The sequence below is a fragment of the Myotis lucifugus genome, unplaced genomic scaffold (assembly GCF_000147115.1).
Source record: "Myotis lucifugus unplaced genomic scaffold, Myoluc2.0 scaffold_322, whole genome shotgun sequence".
NCBI classification, from domain to species: Eukaryota; Metazoa; Chordata; class Mammalia; order Chiroptera; family Vespertilionidae; genus Myotis; species Myotis lucifugus.
In genome coordinates, this window is record NW_005871370.1 from 868,366 (window position 1) to 895,474 (window position 27,109).

Sequence of the window (27,109 nt, forward strand, 5' to 3'; positions counted from 1 at the left end):
AACCTCCTATAAGGTAAATCATGCAGTACTTACACTTCTGTGACTGGTTTCTTTCACTTAGCATAATGTCTTCAAGGTTTACCCACATTGTAGCATGTGTCAGAATTTCCTTTTTCTGGCTGAATAGTATTTCACTGTATATATAAAATCTTCTTGATCCATGCATCTGTTGACACATACTTGGGTTGCTTCCACCTTTTGGTTACTGAGAATAATGCTGCTATGAACATGGATGTTCAAACATCTCTTGGATACCAGCTTTCAATTCTTTGGGGGTATATGTACAAAAATGGGATTGCTGGATCATATGGCAATTCTACTTTTTTAAAAAATATGTTTTATTGATTTTTTACAGAGAGGAAGGGAGAAGGATAGAGAGTTAGGAACATCGATGAGAGAGAAACATCGATCAGCTGCCTCCTGCACACTCCCCACTGGGGATGTGCCCGCAACCAAGGTAAGTGCCCTTGACCAGAATCGAACCTGGGACCCTTCAGTCCGCAGGCCGACGCTCTATCCACTGAGCCAAACCAGTCAGGGCTGGCAATTCTACTTTTAACTTTTTGAGGAACCAACGTACTATTTTCCATAATGGCTAAAACTGCATTTCAGGAGGAATTTCCCAACATTTTTTAAAATAATTTTTTATTGATTTCAGAGAGGAAGGGAGAGGGAGAGAGAGACGGACATTGGGTCAGAATATAGTCCACACCCTGCTAGACAGTGTCCCGAGCTCTTTAGCCATCCCCTGCCACTGGGACGGTAATGCTAGCTGACTTCTCCGTAAACCATTGGAATGTTTGTGAAGGCAGCTAGCTGGTGAAATTGGGGCACAACATAAAACCAGTGACACCCACGGGCATCAGTCCATCTCTTCACTCTTTTTTGCTGTAACGTGACTTTCTTAATAGAAGGTGATGCTGTGCGGGAGGCCGTGTGCTCTAAAGGCCATTCAGCCAGTGCTGGGTGAGGCATGGCAGGAGCGGGGAGCAAACTCACACTGCAAACCAGTGTCCTTCTGGGGAGGCCACACAATGGAAGTAGCCCCGTATGTAATCAGACGGCCACTAAGGCTTTATCACCCGCAGCCCGGCAGACAGCACCAGCTCATGTTTGCATGGGTTCCCCTTAACCCCAAGTTCCCTGGGTGATGCAGAGCAGCCCGGGTGGATACTGCACGCGCAGGGAGCTTGTGTCACACGGAGGACGCAAACTTCGGAGACTCCAGGTTTAATAATGGGCTCAACCTCCGCCCCAGAGGGAAACATTCTCATTATTATCCTGGACAGCAATCAAATGGGCCCTCTGCCCTGGAGCTCAGCCCTCTCTCTTCTAGATCAGGTGTTTGCTATACAGATATTCTAGAAAAGATTGTCCAGGACAAAAATCGTCATGCCTCTCTGCTCAGAAGACCTGAGAAATGTGAGAGGCCCGTGGAGAATTGTCTCCCAACCCTGGGACAGTAATAATAATGGCATATAATTCTTCCTAAATCTACTAGTGCCAGGCACTGTTCTTAGTGCTTTATAGGCAATAGCTCATTCATCCTTAGTAGATTCTATTATTCCTGTTTTACAGGTGAGAGAAAAATGAAGGGTCCAAGAAATGGACACACAAATGGCCGATCTGAGAGCCCCAGAGCCTGGGCTCTGCGTCGCACCGTATCCGAGGGGGCCGGCCAGCCACCTCGCGCAGTCAGATTCCATGTTGGTGGTTTCCAGGACAGCCCGATCCACAGCCTCTATCCAGGCCTTCCTGGACCCCCGATCTAAGACCCACCAAAACCATTCTGCTCCCAAATATATCACTTCCTCTTCATTAAGATGGTATTGCTCTGGCCGGGTGGCTCAGTTGGTTGGAGTGTTGTTCCATATACCAAAAGGTTGCCGGTTTGATTCCAGGTCAGGGCATATACCTAGGTTGTGGGTTCGATCCCTGTTCAGGGTGTGTACGAAAGGCAACCGATCAATGTTTCTTTCTCTCACCCCCTCCTCCCTTCCTCTCTCTAAAAATCAATAAACATATCCTGGGGAGAAGATTAAAAGAAAAGGAAGATGATCCAGGAGGGCCCAATACAATCACAAGGGTCCTTAAATGTGAGGGGAGGGGAGGCAAGTTGAGTGTCAGGGTTCCTGAATATGCCTTGTTCTGGCTACCACGTTCATTCTCGCCTTTCATTATGAGCTGACGTGGAGCAGCCTGTGGGTAAATCTTGGGAAATCAGACCAAGGCTCATAGCTCACCTTTCCCAAAAAGCCTCCTGCCCCCCAACTCAGATGGCTCCTTCCCTCTGCCTGCACCCTCCCCACTCCCACAGAGCCATGCAGCGGCCTTCCTAATGCCCTGGACATTCGGTCTATTGGTCAGAGAACTACTTACTCCAGCCCAGCATTCTCCACAACACAGGCCAGCCTGGGGTAGTGCAGCCACCAGGAAACCCAAAGGCGGTCACCAAGGGACAACGAGGCGGGACTGGCTGTGCTCGCTCCAGCATCGGAGTCGCTACCCCAGCGTGACTTCTGGGACACACAGCTCAACCAAGTGCTGAGTAGTTCAAGAAGCCAGAGCTCTTTCCCTCCTCTCATGCAAGGCTTCCACAGCCCCTCCAGATGTCAGGTTCATATCCGGGATGGGCAGGAGTTCCGGAAAGAAGGCACCTGCCCACGATCACATGGCAAGTAGGTGATGGAGCTGGGATTTGAACCCTCACCGTGTGGTGGTGTCCAACTTCCTGCCACGGTCCGCCCTGATGATGCAGGACATGTCCCTCTCCGCACAGTGGGTTCCCATGTCAGTCTGTGGCTCTCTCAAAGGTCCCCCTCTCTCCTGGGACTGAGAGCATCCTAGCATAGGTGCCAACCTCCCCCCCCCACATTTACCAGCTGGGTGTTAATTAGCAGGCACTTAATATCGAGGAGTCATTAACGCACCTTAAGTGGTTTGGTAGCAAATAGATCCTAACCCCCTGGCGGGAGCAGCCGCCTTGCCTGCCCTCTCACCGACTTTCTCGACTTTGTCGACTTTCCCGTCCTTGCCCTCTGCATCCCTGCGACACCCAGAAGGAATAGCAGGTCTCTCTCCACCCTCTGGCTTTCATCTTCTCTGCCCGAGGCAGTGCTGCACTGGCCTGGGCTAAGCCTAAGGCTGATAACTCCTTTCCTGTGAAACTGACCCCCAGCTTGAGGCTGAGCCATGACCCCAGCTCCAGGCTGAAACTCCACGCTGCCTCCCCAGTCTGCGCACATCAGGACTATGATGGCCAGTTAGATGGCGAAGAGGCGGCTCAGAGCCAGACATGAGCTTTCAAGAGCTCACGCCTCTCCCCTGCAGGGTGCCCCAGCCCAGCCCCCAGCCCAGCCCGGGACAGCCTTGCCTCCCTCCCAACCCCTCCATCCTCACTCTCTCTCCGAGGACTGCCAGGGCTCTGTGCTCAGCAGCACGTGGTCCCCATCAGACCCCAGGGACTGGGGCAGGCAGAGCACAAACCCCCCTGAGCACTCAAGGGCAAAGCTAAAGGAGTATTCTCCGAAGTTTCTGACTGCCTCGGCCACTCAGGTCTTCACCGCCTGGGCCAATCCAGCGATTGGGTATCACATTGAAAATATTGTGAAACACTGCCTACTGCCTTTTTTTTTAAGGTAAAATTTACGTAATATAAAAGTAACTATTTTAAATGTACAGTTCCATGACATTTAGTACATTTACAAAGCTGTGCAAGCTTCACCTCCATTAGTTCCAGAACATTTCCATGACCCCAAAAAAGACCCCATACCCATAAGTGGTCACCCCCTATTCTCCCCTCTCCCTGCCTTTAGCAACTACTAATCTACTTTCTGTCTAAGGATTCACCTATTCTGGATAGTGTATGTAAATGGATTCAGACAATATGTGAAGTTTTGTGTCTGGCTTCTTTGACATAAGTAATGTTTTGAAGGTTCACCCACATTGTAGCATCAAACAACTGTATTCTCCCGCATTTATAGCAGCACTGTTTACAGTAGCCCAAAGATGGGCGACCAACCCAAATGTCCACCCATGGATGAACAGATCAATGAAATGCGGTATATCCATACAATGGACTATTACTCGGCCCTAAAAATGAATGCAGTTTCACAGGCACAAAGTAGAATGTGGTTGCCAGGGGCTGGGGGGAGGAGGGATGGGGAGTTTGTGTCACGGGGTACAGGAAAGAAGAGAAAGTTCTGGAGATGGATGGTGGTGATGGTTGCACAACAATGTGAGTGTACGTAACGCCATTGAACTGTAACTTAAACATGGTACATTTTGATTTGTATATTTTACCACAATAACAATAGGAATGGTGCACTGACAAATGCGAAGACATGAGTGAAGCTGCAAACCTTATTCCTGCTCTTTTTCCCCCTGCTTCTGTCCCACGTGTTGTTGTTATAGATGGTAAGCCTTTAAAACAGCTTCAGGAAAAATCTGTAGGGGAATTTGGTTTTTATTTGATTGATAAAAACCTAATATGCTAAGTGTCCAGTCGTCTGGTTGGCCATTCAACCGATCAAAGCATAATATGTTAATGATATGCTAAGGCCGCTCAACTGCTCGCTATGACATGCACTGACCACCAGGGGGCAGACGCTCTGACCAATAGGTTATCTTACTGCTGGGGTCCAGCTGATCGGGACTGAGTGAGACAGGCCAGACATGCCCTGGAGCCCTCCTGTGGTTCCTTCCTGGCTGGCCAACCTCCCGCGTCCCTCCCTGGCCCTGATCATGCACCAGTGGGGTCCCTGCAATCCGGGCTGAGGGGACCCTCCCACCCCCGAGTGCACGAATTTTGTGCACTGGGGCCTCTAGTTTACTTAATAAGCTGCATCCAAAGCAATATTGACACTTGAGTTCTTCAGATTCAAGTTAACAAACATTGAAAGAGCTTCTGCTCTGAACGGGTTCTGGCCTTGAACTCCACATCGGTTGCCCTATTTATATTCACAAACATGTGAGGCAGGCGTCGGCATCGTTATTCTCACTTACATTTGAGGAACCTGAGTGAATACAATTTCCAGAACTGCAGTTTTGCAAGATGAAAAAAGTTCTGGAGATGAATGGTGATGATGGTTGCACAATGTATTTAATGCCACTGAACTGCACACTTAAAAATGGTGAAGATGGTAAAGTTTATGTTTTGTGTATTTATTTTGCTGCAACTGGAACAAAAAGGGTGGGAGGAATTTCATCAGTCAGTTTCCCGAGGTTCCCCAGCTATCGAGTGGCAGGAATGGGCCCTGAATCCCTGAGGATGGGAGACAGTCACGGCGGCCAGAGCCAGGGCTGAGCGATGGGAGAACACTGGCATGGGTCCAGGTGCCGGGTTGGGGGGCAGGCTCTGCCAACTGGCCCTCAGCATCATCCTGGGCAAGTCCTTTTCACTGCTGGTTCTTGCGGGCTGATTCTGAGTGTGCGTCTATGCCAGTGATGGCGAACCTCTGACACGCGAACTCATTTTTTTTGGTTGATTTTTCTCTGTTAAATGGCATTTAAATATATAAAATAAATATCAAAAATATGTCTTTGTTTTACTATGGTTGCAAATATCAAAAAATTTCTATATGTGACACGGCACCAGAGTTAAGTTAAGGTTTTTCCAAATGCTGACACGCCGAGCTCAAAAGGTTCTGGACTCTATGCCCACAGAACACCCTCCCAGATGCCCAGAACAGCCGCACAGAGGAAAGAGGCAGCTCCCCAGCCCTGGCCGGGCATCAGACCTGGAGCCCCGGCTACTAATTCAAGTGGAAGCACCAGGTGCCAAGAGGTGCCAAGAGGTGCCCGAGGTGCTCCCCGCCTGCAGAGACAATAATGGTTTATGACTCTGAACTCCCTGGCAGGTGAGCTAGGTCAGTGCGGGAACCGAGCGTTTGTTTAAACCTCTGTCCAAGAATCTCTCCGTTGCAGCCGGAAGGTAATGAGTTGTGAGCCACCCCAGAGTCGGGCGCGCTGTGAGTCGGACACAATCTGCTCTTTGAAGAGAAATTCCCGCATATGAATCACTAGAAAGAAAAAAAGAATAGCAAAACCACCATCGTTCACTGGGCAAATGTTTACCGAGTGCGGCTATGCACGAGACACAGTTCTGGGCCCAGGGGATAGACCAGAGGTAAATAAGAGACCAGTCCCTGGTCACCGGGAGTTTGCTGCTTCAGAAAGGGCAATGCGGCGGGGAGCGGTGTCTCTTGCAGGAGGTGACATTTGAGCCAAAGCCTGCATGACAGGTGGAACGTCCATGCAAACAGCTGCAGAAAGAGCATGGGGAGCAGAGGGACAAAGGAGGCCACACACCCGGGGATGGGGATGCGCCTGCATCAGCGTCTTCCCTTGCCAGCAGACAGGCGTCTCCAGAGCGTGGCAGAGGCCCTGCGCTGAGCATGGGGGACTGGACAGGCATAGAAGAGAATCCTTGGTCATCACCAGGGCTCCCGAGGAAACCATGGTTGGGGCACTCCCTGAGCACAGAGGAGGGGGAGAAGGGATGGGGAGTGTGTGTTCCCTGCAGAGGCCAGAGGACAGAGGAAGGCGGTGTGTGGCCCAGAGCAGCGGCATCAGAGAGACCATGACCCTGCTGGACTGTAAGAGCCTGGGGCACAGGGAGGTGTCCTATTCACTCCGTATCCCTGCACTGCACAGAGTGAGTGACTCCAGGACCTTCCCCGAGCTGCCTGAGGGACCCTGTGGGACACAGATTAGAGACCAGAGCCTCAGTGAGGCTGTGCAACCAGCCCAGAGATTCCACAGTGGGCCTCGGGCTTGTCGCACTTTTTGTGTTTATCCAACACTGGCCCCTGAGCAATAGGATTAGGAATGAGCTGCCCCTCACCTCCCAGAGCCGTGCCCACTCACTTCCTCCAGCCTGGCCAGCCCATGCTTTAGTGCACCGAGCCCGTTCCTACCTGGACCTCTGAGCGATGTTCCCTCTGCCCGGAGCGCTCTTTCCCCTGTTTTCCTTGTAGCTGACCTCCCCAACCACCCAACCAGTAGCCCCCATCCCATGCGAAAGTCACTCTTTAGGCCAAAACTCAACTCTGCTCTCCCCACAGTACTCGTTCCTCCCCACGACTACTCTGCTTCGTGTGGCTCTCAGTTACATTCTGTTTCTCTGGAAAGTGTGAGCTCCATGGAGTGAGGGCTTGTGTGGGACATCACCTCTGTGCAAATCCTAGAACAGAACCTGCCACAGCAGTAAGCACTCAGGAAAGATTCGACGGATGGACGGAAGGTTAAGATGAGGGGCAGGGAGAGGAAGAGGAAGAAGAAGGGGGAAAGGGAGAGAGGGAAGGAGAAAGAGGGAGAGGGAGAGAGAAAAGGGAGAGAGGGAAGGAGAAAGAGGGAGAGGGAGAGAGAGAGAGAGCGCACGCTCCTGTTCTCAAGGGCCTTATAGACTCTGAAGGGAACAGATGTGCAAACAATCACAGTGAGGAACAGTATGTGCTAAAATGCACAGTAGGGAGGCAGAAGGCTGGTGTCTGAGGCAAGTCGACGAGGACTTCAGAGAGCTGGTTTTGAAGGATGAATAGGAGTTCTCCAGGGAGACAAATTGAGGTGTCCTTTCTAGAGAGAGCCAACTACATTTGGAAAAGTCAGGGGTTGTGGATTGGTGTGGAGCAAGCAATTGGGAGGACAGACAAAGGAATTGTCAGAGCAGCAGGGCCACATCTGAAGACTTGAATGCTGGGCCCAGGGGCTTGACGGTGATGCTGTAGTGACCTGAGAGCAGCTGGAGCGTTTGGCACAGACAAGCAGCATGGGGTTGGATGGGGTGGGAAAGACTGCTTGGGGGGCAGTGTGAAGGGTGGTCTAGCAGAGGACCCTGGCCTAATGGGCAGGCTGCTTATACAATGGCCCAGGCAGGAAATGACATGGTTGATAGTGATGGTGGACAGAACAGGGCAGACCTCAGAGATGTTTTGGGTGGGGGCCAAAGGACAGGGTTTGGTGATCAAATATGGAGTGAGAAGGAGAAGGAACATCTAGGAAAACTCCTGTGTTTCTGGCTTAGGGACTAGCTGGGGCCACCTCTGAGCTGAGAGTGTGGGAGCAGGACCGGTCTCAGGTGTAAGGGACAAGCTCATGTGCACACGTTGAGTTGGAGGGTCTGTGGCACATGGAGGAGGGGCGTCTGGGACACAGTGGATACTGAGGGACACCGATGACAAGGGTTCCAGTGCTGCTCAAGCTCCCAAACAGGGTGGTTGAATTAAGAAGAGTTGGCCTGGCCGGTGTAGCTCATTGGTTGACCATCTACCCATGAACCAGGAGTTCCCAGTTTGATTCCAGGTCAGGGCACATGCCTGGATTGAAAGCTCAATCCCCAATGGGGGGTGTGCGAGAGGCAGCTAATCAATTATTCTCTCTCATCATTGATGTTTCTCTCTCTCTTTCCCTTCCCCTTCCTCTCTGAAATCAATAAAAATATATTTTTTAGAAAACTTAAAAAAAAAAATCTGGCCTGAAAACCCATAGGACATACTGGGATGACAATTAGCCCCTCTGTCCCTGTCCAGCAGGACGGCCATGGCGTACCTGCTCTGTCCCCCTCTTCTTTGGTCAAAGGCTTCATAACCCTTTTTCTGGAGGGTCTTACCGAGGGCAGGTCCTGCCTCTGCCTCTGGAAAGACTCCAGCTAGTGACCCTCATCCTCCTATTGTTCATTTAGACCCACGTCATCTTCCCTTTGAAGATGGAGGATCCTTCCTGACTCAATGCTCAGGGGTCCTGGAGAGAGTCTGAGGCCCATCTGTCCCTCTCCTCCCCTCTAGCAGGCACGGGAGCCTGGGTGCTGATGAGGGACGTGTCTCATGGTCCAGGCTCGCCACAGTGGGCCATGTTTCCAGGTTCCTCCCATCTTCAAGTTCTGCATCTTAGGGGTGTGTGAGCTTCTGACCAGCCCTGCCCGAGACCTCAATTCCACGAGAAACATGAGCTGCCAGAACATCAGCTTTCCTTCCCCTCTCCGCTCCAGCCCCATAGCCTGCATCCACTGTGCCTGCCACTCACCTCCAGCCCTCCTCCCCGCGTCTCTTCAATCCTGTCACTTTCGGGACTCTTCTCCAGTCACTGCCTCCAGGAAGCTTTCCGTGATGCTCCAATGTTGGATCTCTAATCACACTCTGACCTTGTGATTCAACGGGGGATTTGGGGGACTATCTCATCGCCCCGCCCCCAGAGCCCTGGGACTGTGGCTGGCTCATCAGGTGAGCTCTGGACCACCGCAGACCCCGGCCCAGGGCAGGCGCAGCACAGCCTTATAAAGGATCAGCTACCAACTGACCAGACCAGAGAGGACAGAGGGATCCATGAGCCCTGCCAGCTCCCTCCTATGTTTAACAGGTCTTATAAATCATAGCAATTTTATAAATCATGTAAATTACGTTTTTATGGAGCATGAAAATCACCTGTAAGACACCACCTGTGGAGGTAGGCAACTCCCAGAGAGACCTCCGTTCTTCTAAAACAGACGAGCAGTCATGTGGGCTCAGTGCCCCTCTTCCTGCCCGGGTAGCAGCACACTCCTCTCCAGAGGGAGAACAACGAGCGACATTCACGGAGTAAAGGGTTGGGCTTCCGAGGGGCAAGGAGGGTTGAAAATCCAGGTCTGCCCCTCACTGGCTGCGATTTGGGACAAGACACAAAAAATCCCTGAACCTCAGCTTTGTCTTCCAGGAAATAGAGATAGAATCACCTACTCCCCAGATCTGATGGAAACATTGAAAGAAAGCATTATTTCCTCGAGTCCCAGCTCCCTAGGGAAGCCCCCTGGGAATTTGGGCTTGTCTCGGCAGGACTGCAGAATCACTGAGTGACTTATGAAAGCTCTTACCCGGTGAGCTGGGGAAGGGAAAAGAAGGGGAAGGAAAGAACCTGGACTTTGTGGCACTGTCCTGGCTGCATGACCTGAGGCAGCTTTCCTGATCTTCCCAAGGCACCGTGTCCTCCTCTGTGGAAGGTGGAGAGTCAGTAAAGGGTAAATGTGACCTGCACAGTGTAGAGAAGTGTCCAACACCAATGTGCTCACAGAAGAAACCAGAAATAATTAGTTCTTCTCTTCTTCCCATCATCGGCCTCCATTTCTATCAGTAAACTGAAAAGATTGGATGAGCTAGTCACTAAAATGCGGTTATCACTAACCTCTCAGCCATGTGAGCTGGAATGAGGTATCGGACGTAAGAGTGGCTCTTATTTATTTATTTATTTATTTATTTATTTATTTATTTTTTAGGGGAGGAGGGAATCAGATCCAAGAATGGTTTTTAGCTGGGAAGTGCCTTATGTACATACTAGAGGCCCAGTGCACGAACTCGTGCATGGGTGGGATCCCTCAGCCTGGCCGGTGACTGGGCCAATTGGGGCCCATCTCGCCCAGTCCCGATCGAGCTGATTGGGGCTGGGAGGTTGGCCAGCTGGTTGTGGGAGGTTGGCTGTGGAAGCGCACTGACCACCAGGGGGCAGCTCCTGTGTTAAGCGTCTGCCCCCTGGTGGTCAGTGTGTGTCATAGCAACCGGTCAATCGGTCATTTGGTTGTAACAGTCGCTTAGGCTTTTATATATATAGATAAGGATGCTACAGACTGTCTGTGTCCTCCCAAAACATACTTAAAAATATTTTGAGAGAGAGATTCAAGTGAAGGGAAGCAGGAGGCCACTCCCGCCTCCCACTGTCAGTAGTCAGCATGTCCAGGTCTCTCTCTCTACACAAGGAAATTCAGGGCCACGCATGGACTGGCTTCCCCTCTTCTGGAGGCAAGGGCACCCACTCATATAGACTTGAATTTGACTTGGGATCTATCTGCTGATACTGTGCAGCTGTGAGCAGGTGGTCAGCCTCCGAGCCCCGGATGCCACATCTGTAAAATAGCTCTGGTTGTTCTGAAGGTGGCAGAGCACAGCGGGGGAGCCCACAGGCCCGGATCTGAGTGCAGCTCCCCACTTATGACTGTGTGCCCTGAGCAAGTCACCTGAGCTCCTGGCTGTCCATGTCCCCTCACAGAACAGGGAGGACAAAAATAACTGCTTCAGCGAACTGCTGTGTGGACGAATGAGCAATGCTGTAAGCCCTTAGTACTGCCCGACATCTGGGCAAGGCTCCATAATTGCTAGCGACTCTGATTGTTATTTTTCTGGTCCTTTATCTAAAAAATCCTCACTGTGTAGGAAGGGCTGGGAGCCCACACCTTCCTGTCTCTCTCTGATTTAGGCCAGGGCTCAGCAAACCTTTCCCGTAAAGGGTCAGAAAGTATTTTAAGGGTTGAGGGCAACAACGCTCCTGTCACAACTATAGGCGCACCTCGTTTTATTGCGCTTTGCTTTATCACACTTCACAGACGTGCGTTTTTTACAAATTGAAGGCAAGACCCTCCACCAATAAAAAGATTAGGACTCAATGTAATGAGTTGTCATCTTTTTGGAACTGAACCGGCAGCAGCTTGGAGGTATGCAGTCGTATTCAGTTCTACAGCACAAAAGCAGCCTGTGCAATATTTCAATCTGCGGTGTGGCTGTGTCACAGGACAACTTTATTCACAAAAACAGGCGGAACCCAGGTTTGACCCAGGCCAAGTGTGTCAGTCCCTGGTCTAGGCCCCTGCACCCTGTCTCCAGCGGACCTTCTGCGTAGGTCCTTCTTACGCAGAATTAGAAATCAATCCTTTATAACATTGTGTTGTAAACACATTTGCATGTTAATCTCTTCTGATGGCTACTGAACATTCTATTCAGTGGATGTGTGTAGGTGTGTAATGGTTAAATATATACATAGGTATTACTAAATATGGCGACTAAATAAATAATATATAATAGTTACATATAAGTTGTGTATTATTATTCAGCCACTTTTTTATTTTCTATCTGACAATATTAGCCTACTGTGTACCAGGCACCCTGCTAGGAACTGGGGGTCCAGCAGTGAGAGACGCACCAAGGTCCCTGCCCTCAGGGAGTGCACATTCCCCCCAAATTGCTGTTCCCAGTCCAGTCACGGCCGGCCCTTGTCCCCAGATTTCTGACTCTGTGCTTCCCGCCGGCCCTCAAGTGGAATGGGTCAGAGTGTGTGTCCCAACTTCTATTTCTGAAATGAAGTTCTCGTGAGCATAAGGGACATTTCCGTCCACAGTCAGCAAACATCCTTCTTCTTTCTGGCAATTTCCTTTAGACAAAATCCCAGGAGTGGGATCGCTGCACCAAAGGGTGTGAGCCTCTTCATGACTCTTGATGTATATTATCAATTTGCTTTCCAAAGGGGCTGCCCTCAGTTTACACACCGCCACCAGCGATGCGTGGGCGCCATGCATATGCCCGTGTCGGTCCTGGGTGTGACAATTCTGTGTCTTAATTTGTGCTAATTTAATAGGTGTAAAATTGAATCTCATTTTAATTTGCATTTCTTTGATCATTATGAAGGTTGAATGCTTTCTCTAATAAATATGCACTTGGATTGCTTCACTCATTTATTCATTCATTTAAAGCATTAATCCTGCACTGCACGCCAGACGCCAGATGCTAGATGAGTGCTGAGGAGTCAGAGATACGGGAGACACAATCCCTGTGTTCAGGACTTATGTACCCAGGGAGAAAAGCAAAGCGATCTGACAGTCCCAACTCAGCGGAATGGGTCATGAGCTAGAGGGAGGCCCAGAGAACTTGTGGGTGCAGGGCGGGGAGGGGGGAAGAGAGGGCCTGGGGAAGGGACACAGAGGAGGCACCTACCCAGCCTGGGTTGAAAGGGTGCCTTGGCTGCTCCGGATTGGCATGTGACGGCAGCTGAACAAACAGAAGGGACTTTTCCTGTTTGAGTCTATCCCCTTGTTTCTTGCGCTGTCATGTCTCAGTGTGTGCATTGTTCTGTTTGTGTGCATCGGTGGTCTGCGTGCACTTGACGTGTGGTGGTCCTGCCTCTATAACATGTGCTGTGCCTCCCAGTGTGGTCTCGAGGGCTTGCCAGTGTGTGTCTCTATGTGCCGTGTACCAGGGTGTGGTAATGTGGGTTCTGCAGAGCCGGGGAGATGAGGCCAGGGGAGCCCGGGTTCCTGCAGGTGGAAGGATGGGTAATTTGCATGGGCTTCTGTTTGCTCAGAGGGACCCAGCTACACTGAGCCCTGTGGCCACTGGCCCTGCCCAGCCAACTTCGGCTCCAGTCTCTGCTTCTATCTGCAGGACTTGGGGAGACATCCTGGCCTCTCTGGGTTTGCTCAGTCACCGCAGTCAGATGTTGCATCTTCTCCAACTTTTCAGTCTTGGTCAACTGAACCCCTGCTGAGCCCACCCACCTCCCTCTTACTGTCCCCCCTGAGACAAGGGAGCCCCAGAAAGGGGTAGGCTATAGAGCTCACCTCCACCTGGAGCCACTGGGGAGTCTGAGCATCCACCACATCAGGGCAGGCCCCCTCCCAGAGTGCTGCCCACGCCTGGCCAGCAGGGGCCAGCATGAGAAGTGGCCCTGCCACACCTAGGCCTGGGATTGCCCACGCAGGACTGACGTCGGTCCCAGAGGTGGAGAAGGGGCAGGATTGATGTCGCTGCTTGTCAGAGGGCTGGGTGTCCAGAAGCCCTCTGCTTAAACGCCTCCATGGAAGCCTGTTGATTGTCCTGTTTGCTACTTGACATAAATCACCAGGACAGGCAAGTGCTCCAGTCCCCCTCCTAACCCAGCAGCCTTGGTGTAAACACTCCTAGCTGTTTCTTTGGTTTATTGAGCTGTAATTCACATGCCATACAGTACACTTATTTAAAAAGCATGCCTCAGTGTTTCTTAGTATATTCACAGAGTTATGCAACCGTCACCACAATCTAATTGTAGAACACTTTTATCACCCTAACATGAAACCCCGAGCCCATTAGCTGGCACTCTTCATTCCTCCCTGTCCTCCTACCCCCGCCCTAGGCAACCCTAACCTAATTTCTGCCTCTATCGATTTTCTTATTCTGGACTTTTTGTATAAATGGAATCATACAATATGTGCTCCTTTGTGACTGGCTTCTTTGACTCAGCATAATGTTTTCAAGGCTCATCCACATTGTAGCACAAGTCAGTACTTCAATTCTATTTATTGCAGAGAGTATTATATTGCATAAATACCACATTTTATTCATAGGCTCATCAGCTGATGGACATTTGGATTGTTTTCACTTTTTGGCTGTTGTCAATGATGCTGCTATGAACATTCTTATACAAGTTTCTGTGTGGTTGTATTTTCATTTTGCTTGGGTATATGCTGTTAAAGAGAAAACCACGGGTCTGAAACGGTGTCACTCGTGCACAAAGACCATGATTCCAAATCTAGATTTAATACCTGATCTAATTGCAGTTTCAACCTCTCCCAGAAACATAATCCTAATCAACCAGTCTGGAATTTTCTGGTCACCTGGGCCTCTCTGTCCCCCACAAAAGAAAGAAGAGGCAATCTGCATGATAAAGACCTTCCCGTTCTCTTCCCCTTCAAAGGTCTTCCAGCCCCAAAATAGTCCTTTCTTGCCCCAAGAAACCTTCCATCTGTACAACCCCTGGGAGCGCCCTTCCCATTGCTAGATGGGGTGCTGTCCAGTACTTGAATCACTTAATAGGGCCAATTAGATCTTCAAATGTACTCAGTTGAATTTTGATTTTAACAATACCTGCGAGTGGAATTGCTGTGTAGCCTTCTGAGGAACCACCAAACTGTGTCCCAAAACAGGGGCACCATTTTTCATTCCCACCAGCAGTGAATGAGGATTCCCGATTTCTCCACAAGGTTGTTACTTTCTGTTTTTTTAAATAAGCATTGTAATGAGTATGAAGTGGTGTCTAATTGTAGTTTTGATTTGCAATTTTATGTGTATCATTTTCTATATATTTTCATATATTTAATTCATATTTATATAACTGAAGTGTTGTTGTTTTGCAAATATATGCATATATATGAGTCCATCGATATCATATGTTATCATAAAAAACATTCAAACCTGTAAAGAATTTTCAAACCTGTAAAGAATTTTTGTGAGTTTATTTGAGCCAAACTGTTGACAATTGCCAGGAAGCAATATCTCAACCGATTGGGATAGTGCTCTGGAGAATGGAGGGTTTTCTCTATTTTTATACATAATCAAAGGAGGGATGTAGGTGGGTTACATGAAATCCATTGGTGATAGACTAGAGAGGCAGGAGAAAGCAAAGTGGGGAAACCCCTGGGATTGGATAAAAAGTAAAAAGATAGACACACGCTTAGGTGGGTGCAGGATCAATTAACATGATAACAATGAAGGAATTTGTGGTTGTCTGTCCTGGTGCCCAGACACATTAGGTTGTGCCCAAGGGGTCCAGAAAAAGGGAAGTTACAAGTTACCCAGACATTTCAAGGGTATGTTATTATAGATGCAAAAAGACAGATAGGCTCAGTTACGGTAAAGCTTGACCTTGTCAGTGAAGATACCAGCCTAGGAGGTGACTACCCACCATAACTGCTTTTAGTTAAAGTTTAATTTCAGACCATCCTTTGTGGTTACTTTAGGTCTTAGAGTTTGCAAGACCACCATGCGGGCCTTCCCTGAGCTTGTCAGGTTAGTGTGTGGCCTCTTTCGCCCACACTTATTTGCAACTTACTTTTGTCTTTAACATGTCTTAAAATCCTTCTACATCAGTGCACACATCTGTGTTAATCCAGAGTATGGATAGATCATAAGTTTTCAGGCAATCCTCCGTGGGTAAGCATTTATCCTGCTTCAGATTTTCACTGTCACAAGCAATGCTTCAATGCAAACATCCTTCTATACGTATTTCTGCATACGGATCCTGCAGATGTCCTAAACTGTGCTAAGACCCTCCAGAGTGCTGTCCAATGAGGCTGCAACAATTTACACCCCCAATAATACTGTTTGAGAATGTAGACAGGCCATTCTAATGGCTAGATCTACACACGGTTGAATTAAGCTTCCCCCGGAGGTAATGCCTTCTTTTGCCTGGGAATTGTATCAGCAGAGAGTGGCGATGCTCTGAAAATCAAGTTCAAATGGGGGAGGGGCTCACTGGACCCTCTGTAAGATCTCTTCCCACTCCAAGGGCTCATGGGTCTCTGAATGCCTGAACTACATGCTGAAAAGTTTCCCAGCTCACATCTGCTGTCATTTCCACACAACCCTGCCTTAGCCGGGGTCCCAGATGGACCAGTCTCTTCACAGAATCAATTCAAGGAATCTGTAGTCTGACGGAAAAATATAACTGAAAGCAACTGTCATTTACACTCACCCTCCTGAGAGGCCTCTAAGGGGAGAGTGTGCGTGTTTGGGGAAGGTCGGGTATATTCTCCACCCATCTCGAAATATCTTCAAAATTCTTTCTCTTCCATCTGTTACTTTCAATATTTGCATATCTAGCAGCTGTTCCTCAAATACCTTTTCCTTTCCTCCACTCTCATTTCCCATCCCAAATTCTCTCCATCACTGTTCCTTCCCACCCTCTATCTCGGTTCCCTTCATTCTTTTCTTCTGGGAACAACTCTCCCTTTTCCAATGCAAATCCCCACCTTCCCCTGGAAGTCCCAGCTTCTCCTCCCTCATCCAGTTCTGCATGATAAAGCCTAGGAACTAGCAGGCAAAGGCAGGGCTCTGCTTACAAGGCAGGGTTGCTGGGAAACCGAATGGGCAAAGGAGGGATCTCCAGCTCTAGAGGGAAGGGAGTGAGACATGCTCCCACTGAGTCATCTTTGCCCCATTCAGAGGCCTGGTTGTGCTGGGAGGTGGGGGAGGAAGGGCCTGGTTGAATTCAATCAAACGAGTGATTCTGGAAATAACCCGTCATTATGTGTCATTACTGTGTTTGACTGAAGGCAGCCCAATTATTTCTTAGGTGGCTTTGTCTGAATATATGTGCCATAAAATTTGAGAATCACTGAAGTCCTTGAATAGAGAGGAAAATGGGGATCCTGAGACAAAGAAAGATGTGCCCAGCATTGTACAGAAAGTTAGCTGCATAGGGCTGGCTCCAGAGCCCAGGTGCCCTGCGCAGGGCCCAGTGCAAAATGCAACATGAGACTGTTTGTTTGCAAATGATTAAGAATTCAATTTGGCCTGGTTGGCGTGGCTCAGGGGTTGAGTGTTGACCTATGAACCAGGAGGTCACGGTTCAATTCCCCTTCAGGGCACATGCCCAGGTTGCAGGCTCAATCCCCAGTAGGGGGAATACAGGAGGCAGCCAATCAGTGATCCTCTCTCATCACTGATGTTTCTATCTCTCTCCCCGTCTCTCTTCCTCTCGAAAATCAGTACAAATTAAAAAAATAAAATAAATAAAGAATTCAATTCGACTGCAACAGAGCATTAAACGGTGCACTGCCCAGAGCGCATGTCCATGAAGCTGGCCCTACCCCTAACCCTCAGCCCTGGGCTCGCTCCTTCCACCAGCAGAGCTCAGCTTTGCAAAATCCAGGGAAGGAAAGAGGATGAACATGAGTGGTAGCTTACCCCAACCTGGTCACGGTCTAAATCAGTGATTCTCAAATATTGTGGCACAGTGGACCACCTGGGGAGCTTGTCAAAGTCCCAATGCTGAGACTGACCCAGAGAAATTAAACCTCGGAGTGCAACGTGAGCATCAGCATTTTCTCAAATGTCTCCCATGATTCCAGTGTGCAGCCAGGCTTGAGAACCAGTGATCCCCAGAGGAGCAAACTAGAAGGACGAGCATCATGAGTGTGGGGACCACAGAGCTCTGGCAGCTGGTCCCCAAGCATCTCCCTGGGGCAGAGGCTCAGCCCCAGCACCACCTACTTACTGTCTCTTCTCATTAATGGTGGCATTGCCTGCGCCCTGAGATGACTGGATACATGAATAAATAGGTCTAGGCCAGTGGTCGGCAAACTGCGGCTCGGCAAACTGCGGCTCGCGAGCCACATGCGGCTCTTTGGCCCCTTGAGTGTGGCTCTTCCACAAAATACGCACTTCTGCGCATGGGCCACGAAATCTCAATCACACTGTACGTGCGCGCCCACACGTGGTATTTTGTGGAAGAGCCTAGACCAGCCGTGGGCAAACTACGGCCCGCAGGCCGGATCCGGCCAGTTTGAAATGAATAAAACTAAAAAAAAAAAGGACCATACCCTTTTATGTAATGATGTTTACTTTGAATTTATATTAGTTCACACAAACACTCCATCCATGCTTTTGTTCCGGCCCTCCGGTCCAGTTTAAGAACCCATTGTGGCCCTCGAGTCAAAAAGTTTGCCCACCCCTGGGCTAGGCCCTTCTTAGCTTATGCAAGTTTCCCTGATAAGTATGTATTCGGGGACATATCTAAGAAACATAATATTGTGTCTCTTCAGACTGTTGAGTCTACTGGGAAAATAAATATTGATGAGGCGCATCAGATGTGTCCCACTTGCGTGGCTGTCAAGAAAGGTTTCGCTTCCCAGTCCCACCTCCGACCTCTCAACATTGAGGAAGAGGCGTCAGAGGGAGAGGGAGCCCTCCCACCACTGCTCCTGACACCCACGCTGGCTGGGGAGGGTGGCCTTGGCCCCTGCCTGGGCACCTGTGTCCACTTCCAGCTGGTAGTCCCAGCTCCCAGCTGCCCAGCTGGGCAACCTTGGGAAGATGCCTCTACTCTCTGGATCTTGGTGTCCGCTTCTCTTGGGGATCCTAAGGCAGCCTGCTCCCTCCCTGGACAGCTCAGACTTTTAAATATTTCTGCTGCCTTAACCCGTTTTGCTCAGTGGGTAGCGTGTTGGTCCGGGTACTGAAGGGCCATGGGTTCTATTCATGTCAAGGGCATGGATCTCTGTTGCAGGCTTGATCCCAGGCCCCAGTCAGGGCATGTGCAGGAGGCACTCAATGGATGTGTCTCTCGCATCAATAATTCTCTCTCTCTGTCTCAGCCCATCCCTTCCACTCTCTCTAAAAAAAAAAAAAAAAAAATCAATGGGGAAAATACCCTCTGGTGAGGATTAACAAAAGATAAATAGTAAAAATGTCTGCTTGACTGCGCTGGCTTTTGTCTGCTGGTTCTTCACCTCATCATGGCCATCTGCTTCCTCGGTCCAGAGAGGGCCCTGGTGAGTTTCACAGAGGCGTCTGGGTCCTCCACCCTTCTCTGGTGAGTCCCTCTCCCCACAGAGAGGACTCCCCTCGGCCCCACTTGCTGCCTTCGAAGTTGGTAGAGCACAAACTCTAAAAGCACCTTCTGTTGATGACCGACGGAGAGTTTCAAAGCTCACATTTAGAGACACCGGCTGGAAAGCTTCAGCCACAGACGCTTCCAAACATGATTACACAAACATAATTTGTATAAACATCATCTTTTTGTGCGTGTGTGCCAATGGCATAATAAAGCCGGGAGAGGGCAGTTAAGTGATCAAGGGAGACTGCTTCAGACATCACCGCCCGTTCCCATCTCACCTCTTATGTGAATCATTTGTTGTCAAACCTAATGAGGAACAAGGAAGCGGGGCGCAGGGGGAGCAGTTTTGTGCAGTTTGTGGTTTGACAGCTAGCAAACTGTCCGCCCCGATGGACAGCCCGTTCCAGGCGCCACGTTGACCATGGGACTGGATGTAGCCCCACCGACTCAGAAGCGCACAGTCCAGGTTGGCAGGGAAGACGGGCAGCATATTGTTCCCTGTGTGGTGAGGCCATGGTGTGAGAAACCCCACCTAAGCTGACACAAGCTAAAGAAAGGGCCCCTCCAGGAATGGAGTCATCACTGCCTCATCCAGAGTTCTCGACCTCATCAAAGAAAAGCTAGGAGAGATGAAATCATTGCATTTAAGTCTTTTCACTTTGTAAACGGTGAGACATGAGACAGAGGCCCTGTGACGTGCCTGGGGTGGGGCAGGGATCCATGCTGAAGGCCTGATTTAAGGGCAGGCTCTGGCTACAGCTGGGATGTGACCGTGGCCTGGGTGTGGACAGGAAGTACTTCCCCAGAACTGCAGTATCTGTTACCTATTGCTGCATACAGACCACCCCTACACTTGGTGGCTTAAAGCAACACCCATGTTATTTCTCCTGATTCTGAGGGCAAGTGGGCTCAGCTGGGCACTTCTGCTCTGTGTGGTTTGGCTGAGGCCACTAGTGTGGCTGCATTCAGGACAGCTCATGTGGGACTGGACTATCCGAGGTGGCTTTTCCACCTCCTCCACGTGGCCTCTGTGTTCATGGAGGCTGGCTTCAAAGAGGGCAAGAGCAGACGTTGCCAGGCCTCACGAAAGCAAGTCTCAAACGAGGACAGCATCACTTCCAACACATTCCATTGGTGGAAGTCACATGGCCACACCCAGAGTCAGAGTGGGAGGGTCTACCAGAACCTGCAAACCTGGAGGCAGGGTGCCCAGGGGGGCACCAGTGCAGCAGCAGTCTACCTCAGCCCCTCCTGGAAAAGGCCCCACCCTGAGCTCAGCTGCATCCTTGGCACTGACCTGGTCACACACTGACCACTGATCACAGACTAAGCCTAGGACTTGGCCGATAAGCATGTCCTTGGGCTGCCACTGACATCTACTGTGCCCAGCACATCAGGAGTAGGGTGAGGGTGAATAATCAGAATCCAAGAGGAGGTGAAGTTTACCCTGATCAAGGACTTTGCCAGGGGTGGCCAGAGAGGGCGCAGGCCACCTCAGGAAGGAGTGCTGTCCTTGTCACTGGAGGTATGTAAGGAGCAGTGGAAAGGCCACTCAGCAGAGTTCTGTAAGTATGTGGGGTGGGGAGAGCATGGGGACCTGTAGAACCCTGCACAGATCCTGATAGGGCTGAGGAACCCATAGCTCTAAAATTCCTCCCCTGGCCCTGAGCTCCAGGCCAGAAAACAATGGCCAGGGAGCCCCAAAGCAGGGGTTCTAGCAGCTGGGACACCAGGAAAAGAGCCCTGGACCCGTTCTCATCCAGACTCCACCCCTGAATTGCTGTGACTTATTGGTCTTCAGTCAATTCCTCACAGAACAATAATCAATAAACAGTAATCAATTCCCCAAGCCAGAGTAACAATTTTAAAATGCAAATCACTTGCTTAAAATCCTTCAATGGCTCCCACCTTCCCCACAGCAAATCGCAACCATATCAGCTCTTCCTGGGCTGATGTGGCACTGGCTCTACGGTCACTGCCCCTCAGCCCCTGGTTCCAAGCACAGGAACAAAACTAGCATTCCCCAAACCTCAAAACCTCCCTGTTAGATTCCAAGCACTAGATTCCAACTCCTAGGGTGGTCTTTTTCGCTTTTGAGGCAGCATAGGGTGTGCTGGAAACTGGGAGAAGCCATAGCAGAGAGTCAGACCCCCTGAGGGAGTCAAAAGACGCTCATAATATAGTAAGTCCTAAACTTTAACAGGTGTTTCCTATGTACCGGACATTGTCCTAAGAACTTTACATGCAATGTTTTATGCAACCCACCTAAAACCCTATGAGTTAATGATATGGAATTTCTGGACTGGAACCTGGATTCTTTGCCCGCTGGAATCGAAGAATGAATGCACGGACAGAAGGTGGTATAGCAAAGGTGGAGATTTATGGAAAAACAAATACAGACTCCCACATGGGGAGGGGGGAAGGGTCCCACTGAGTTCCCTATGGCTTATAAAGGCTGCAGATCCTGGTGCCTTAATATCCCCTCTGATTGGTCACTATTCCCTTGGACTGGTTACTATAGTAACTTCTGGACTCAAAGGGTGAGTCTCACATGGGACATGTGAGGTTCTCCCCCTCCTCCTTCCTTATTTTTTCCTATTCCTTTGGGCTTTCCTCCTCCCCTTCTGGCTGAAGGGCTTCCTTCTCTTTATTTTGTAAATATAGACCTTTTGCTGTTCCCAGCTCCCTCATTCTATGGAAATATACCTGTTGTAGCTTTCCAGCTCCCCCTATTCTATGGAAATATACCTTCTACTGCTCTGAAGCCCTGAACTTCCTCCATGGTCTCCTTAATTTCTAAAATTCCTAAAATTTTGCAAACCTGTCCTATTTTACCCCTAAAATTCCTGTTTCAGTAGGAACTAAACAAAGACCCAAAGAGATGAAGTAACTTATCACACACCAACAGAGCCACACACATCCCATCTCACCTTTCTGTGTCCTTCACTCACATGCTTATATGACTGCGATGGACGACTCTTTCTATCTTCTCTCTCCTCACACCTACTACACGCCTATCTTCACCTTCCCACTTAACTGAGTCTCTACAATTTTCTTACCTCCATGGAGAAGATATTCATTCTTTTTTATTCACTCAAAAATAGTTGAACACCTATTGTGTTTTCTTGTGTGCAGGATCACTCCTGACTTGTCCCTGACTTGTAGCATCAAAAGAGCGTGGTGACTTCTTGGAAGCTGTGAAGATTGACAAATGCATGATAGATGGATGAATCGTTGGATAGATAAATGGCTGTGTGGGTGGAAGGAAGAATGGGTAGATGGGTAGGTGAATGGATGGATGAGTAGTGGGATAGATAAATGGCTGACTGGGTGGGTGGGAAGATGGATTAATGGATGGATAGATGGATGGGTGATGATTGGATAAAAGAATAGATGAGTGCATGATGAATGGATGGATAAATGAATGTCTTTACGCAACTCTAGTTTCTACTTACACTGATTGGGAAACCAATCTGTAAAGCCCAGGAGCCCCCAAGTAAGCATTTCCCTACCCCTGGTAGCGCTTCCTCTGTTCCAAGAGTAAATGGCATCTTCCCTACCCATCGCCAAGTTCCACGGCGGCCATTTGTTTAACGTGTCCAGGGCAGCTCTGTGGTGGTGCAATTAGTCCTCGTTAGCAGCCACTGTAACCGGACTGTAATTTCCAGGCTGTTGGACGGTAATTGCACATGAACAGCTCGGCGAGGCTCTGCACCTGTAATGACAAGCGGAGCCTCTTCGCCTCTCCATGCTGCTCCGAATGCCAGCAAGCAGGTGAGCTCCTGATGCCATATTAGCACACAGCGATTTTCATTACCTAATGACTCCAGGGCTGTCCAAACGAGGAGAGCAATTAGGCCGATCAGGGGAAGACAAAGCATCCCTTGATGAGCAAAATGATGACACAGGCAGGCGATCTCGCTCTGGCCTGAGGCAGCGTGTGAAATCACAGCCCAGGGCTTCACTGTGCTGCAAATCAGCCTGCTCCCTCAGATCAGCCCCTCGGCCCACCCTGGGCATCCATCACCGCCCCCAGGGAGCCTCAGCACCCACCGAGAAGAAACAATCAGTGTTGCCATATAATTAGAAGAAATTGCATATCCAATGCCCCCTTACTGAGATTAGCAGTTAAGGGGTAGACACTTTCCAAGAAAAATGTTAGTCATTGAAAAGGAGTAAAAATACAGTCCCTCCCTTATCCAAAGGGATACTTTCCAAGACCCCCAGTGGATGTCTGAAACTGTGGAGAGTACCGAACCCTATATCTCCTGGGGTTTTTCCTACATACCTAGGATAAAGTTCAATTTGTAAATTAGGCAGTTTCACAGATAGAAGATTTGTTCCTATTGTAGATGTTAGCAACCTCATCATATGATTTTTTTCTTTCCTTCTTAAGTTGAGAACCTCCACCTTTCTGTTAGGTTAGGTGGCTCAGGAGGCGGCGAAGGAAATAACTGAAATGCCAACATCACCACGCTTGTGCTCTGGGGCCATTACTAAGTCAAATAAGGGAAACTTGAACACAAGCTCCCCGACACCATGACAATCAATCTGATAATGGAGACAGATACTGACTACGGGTGGGCAGTGTATAGAGCGCAGATATACTGGACAAAGGAATGATTCATAACACAGCCGGATGGAGAGACAGCGTGAGAATTCATCGCGCTACTCAGAGCTGCACGCAACTTAAAACTTATGAGTTGTTTGTTTCGGGAATTTTCCATTTAATATCTTTGGAACGCAGGTGACTGCAGCTAACTGAAACAGTGGAAAGTGAAACTGCGATAAAGGGGCTACGCTAACTGAGAAAGATTTGCTGGAAAGTCTCTGCTCCTTAGTGCGGCAGTTAAGATCTTCCTGATCGCCTATCAGCCTCCTGCTCCAGCCATCCAACCCCGCAGCTTCTCCTAGACACCATGCCCTGTCATGCCTGCAGGTGATTGCACATGCTGTGCCATATGCCTGGGGTGCCCTGCCCCTCATCTGGTCAGGTGTCACCCCCTGACACTCAGGTTAACCATCAAAGTCCCTCAGAGCCCCTTGGAAGTGCTCCTCCAAACTATTCCTACCTCTCACACCGCAATGTAAATCTGGGTTTTCATGCATGTTCTCCCTACTAGACGATGACCTGTCTCTGTCTCTCTGGCACCCAGAAATCAGAGATGGACCAGGGCAAAACCCTACCTACCCCTGCTTTTGCAAATAAAGTTTTATTGGGACACAGACACACCTTTTGTTTATATCTGGCTACAGCTGCTTTCCCACAACAAAGGCAGACTTGAGCAATTGCAACAGGGACCATGTGGCCTGCAAAACCAAAAATATTTCCTTTCAGGCCCTTTATAGAAAAAGTTTGCCAACCCCTGGTCCAGGGCGAGATGCCAAACCCCTCCCTGTACACATGTTCTTGAGAAATGTCATTCCCAAGGTCACACAGCTGGACTGAGGTAGATCTGGGGCCAAGCCCCATGCTCCTTGCCTCTTGGCCGGGCACACCCCTCCTTGGGCCCAGGGTTGAGCAGCACTCTGCCCCTCTGCAGGCCCTTCCCCTAGGACCTGGGAATGAGAAACTTGGAGTTCAAGACCCCGGCACACATGGGAGGGGCCAGGCCTTGAACAAAGCTAAAACAGCCAGGACTGCAATCATGAGAATCTGAACTCCTGCTGACTAAAGACAAGTGAATTTAACCTGAGCCTCAATTTCCCCTTCTCTACAATGGGGATGAAAACAGCTATCTTATGGGATGAAGGTGCAAGATTCTGGGGAGAGGGTTCGAGATGAGGCACATAAAGAACCCACACAGAGCCCTAGCTGGTTTGGCTCAGTGGATAGAGCGTCGAAAGTTCCCAGGTTGGATTCCGGTCAAGGGCACTTATTTTGGTTGCAAGCTCCTCCCTGGCCCAGGCCCTGGTCAGGACGGTGCAGGAGGCAACCAATCCATGTGTTTCTCTCATATTGATGTTTCTCTCTGTCTTTCCCTCTCTCTGAAAATCAATGGAAAAATATCTTTGGGTGAGGATTAAAAAAAAAAATAAAAGAGCCCACACAGAATGCTCAGGGCTTCTTCCTCTGTAGTGCTGATTGAGATAGCTCACCCTGCCACCTGCTCTGTGCACTAGGACCTTCTGACCTATCGTGTAATGAACTTGTCCCAGGCGGGTCTGTCTGCCCAGCTCAAAGCCAGTGCCCAATGGCAATACATTTCCTCAGCGTTTGTTTGTCTAAAAATGTTTCTATTTTACCCTCAATTTTAAAGAGTGCTTTGGCTGAATATAGATAGTGAACTGCCTGGGTTGACAGGTTTGTTTTTCCTTAATCACTTTAAAGTTATCACTCTTTTGTACAGAGGTTCTCAACCTGTGGGAGGCGACCCCTTCGGGGGTCGAACGACCCTTTCACAGGGGTCGCCTAAGACCATCGGAAAACACATATATAATTACATATTTTTTGTGTGATTAATCACTATGCTTTAATTATGTTCAATTTGTAACAATGAAAATACATCCTGCATATCAGATATTTACATTGTGATTCATAACAGTAGCAAAATTACAGTTATGAAGTAGCAATGAAAATATTTTTTTAATATTTTTTTAAATATATTTTATTGATTTTTTACAGAGAGGAAGGGAGAGGGATAGAGAGTTAGAAACATCGATGAGAGAGAAACATCGACCAGCTGCCTCCTGCACATCTCCTACTGGGGGTGTGCCCGCAACCCAGGTACATGCCCTTGACCGGAATCGAACCCGGGACCTTTCAGTCCGCAGGCCGACGCTCTATCCACTGAGCCAAACCGGTTTCGGCAGCAATGAAAATAATTTTATGGTTGGGGGTCATCACAACATGAGGAGCTGTATTAAAGGGTTGCGGCATTAGGAAGGTTGAGAACCACTGCCTTTGGATTTTGGCCCTCATTTTCTCTGAGAAGTCCATGGTAATTTTTATTGTTGTTACTCTATATGTAATGTGTCTCTCCCCACCCTGGCCCCCATCCCCGGCTTCTTTCAAGTTTTTCTCCATACAGGGTGGGGCCAAAGTAGGTTTGCAGTTCTTCATAGGAAAAGTAATGTAATCTACACTAATAAAAGAGAAAAATGGTAATTGGCGTACGACCGCTACCCTTCCCATTGGCTAATCAGCGTATCCTTATGCAAATTAACTGTCAGCCAAGATGGCGGCCGGCAGCCAGGCAGCTGGAAGCGAACATGAGGCTTGCTTGCTCCCGTGACTGCAGACTCCAACGTTCCCCGGCCCGGCCTCTGAGCTGGCAGTTTGAAACATTCTAACAAATATAGCCGGCTGGGATCTCAGAGCTGAAGTTATACATTGTTTCGATTATAGAACGGCAAACAAACCAGCAGCGGAAGCCTCAGAGCTAGAGCCAGAGCTAAAGCTGGCCCAGAAGAAAAAAAAAAAGAAAAAAAGGAGTGGTTGGGAGCTTCAGTCAAAACCCCTAGCCTGAAAGCAGCCCTCAACCCCTCACCCAGACTGGCCAGGCACCCCAGTGGGGACCCCCACCCTGAAGAGTGTGTGACCAGCTGCAAACAGCCATCATCTCCTCATCCAGGCTGGCCAGGCACCCCAGTGGGGACCCCCACCCTGAAGGGTGTGTGACCAGCTGCAAACAGCCATCATCCCCTCATCCAGGCTGGCCAGGCACCCCAGTGGGGACCCCCACCCTGATCCAGGACACCCTTCAGGGCAACCCAGCCGGCCCCCAGGCCTCTATCCTATATAGTAAAAGGGTAATATGCCTCCCAGCACTGGGATCAGTGGAACAGGGAGGCCTCCTGGCACCAGATCAGCGTGACAGGGTGCAGCGCCCAAACCCCCTGATCGCCCTGCGGCTCTGTGTGTGACAGGGGGTGGTGCCCCAACCCCCCCCCCCCCCACGGGCCCTGCTCTGTGTGTGACGGGGTAGAGCCATAACCTCCCCCACCGGCCCTGTCCTGAGTGTGACAGTGGTGGCGCCCCAACCCCCTTGATCGGCCCTGCTCTGTG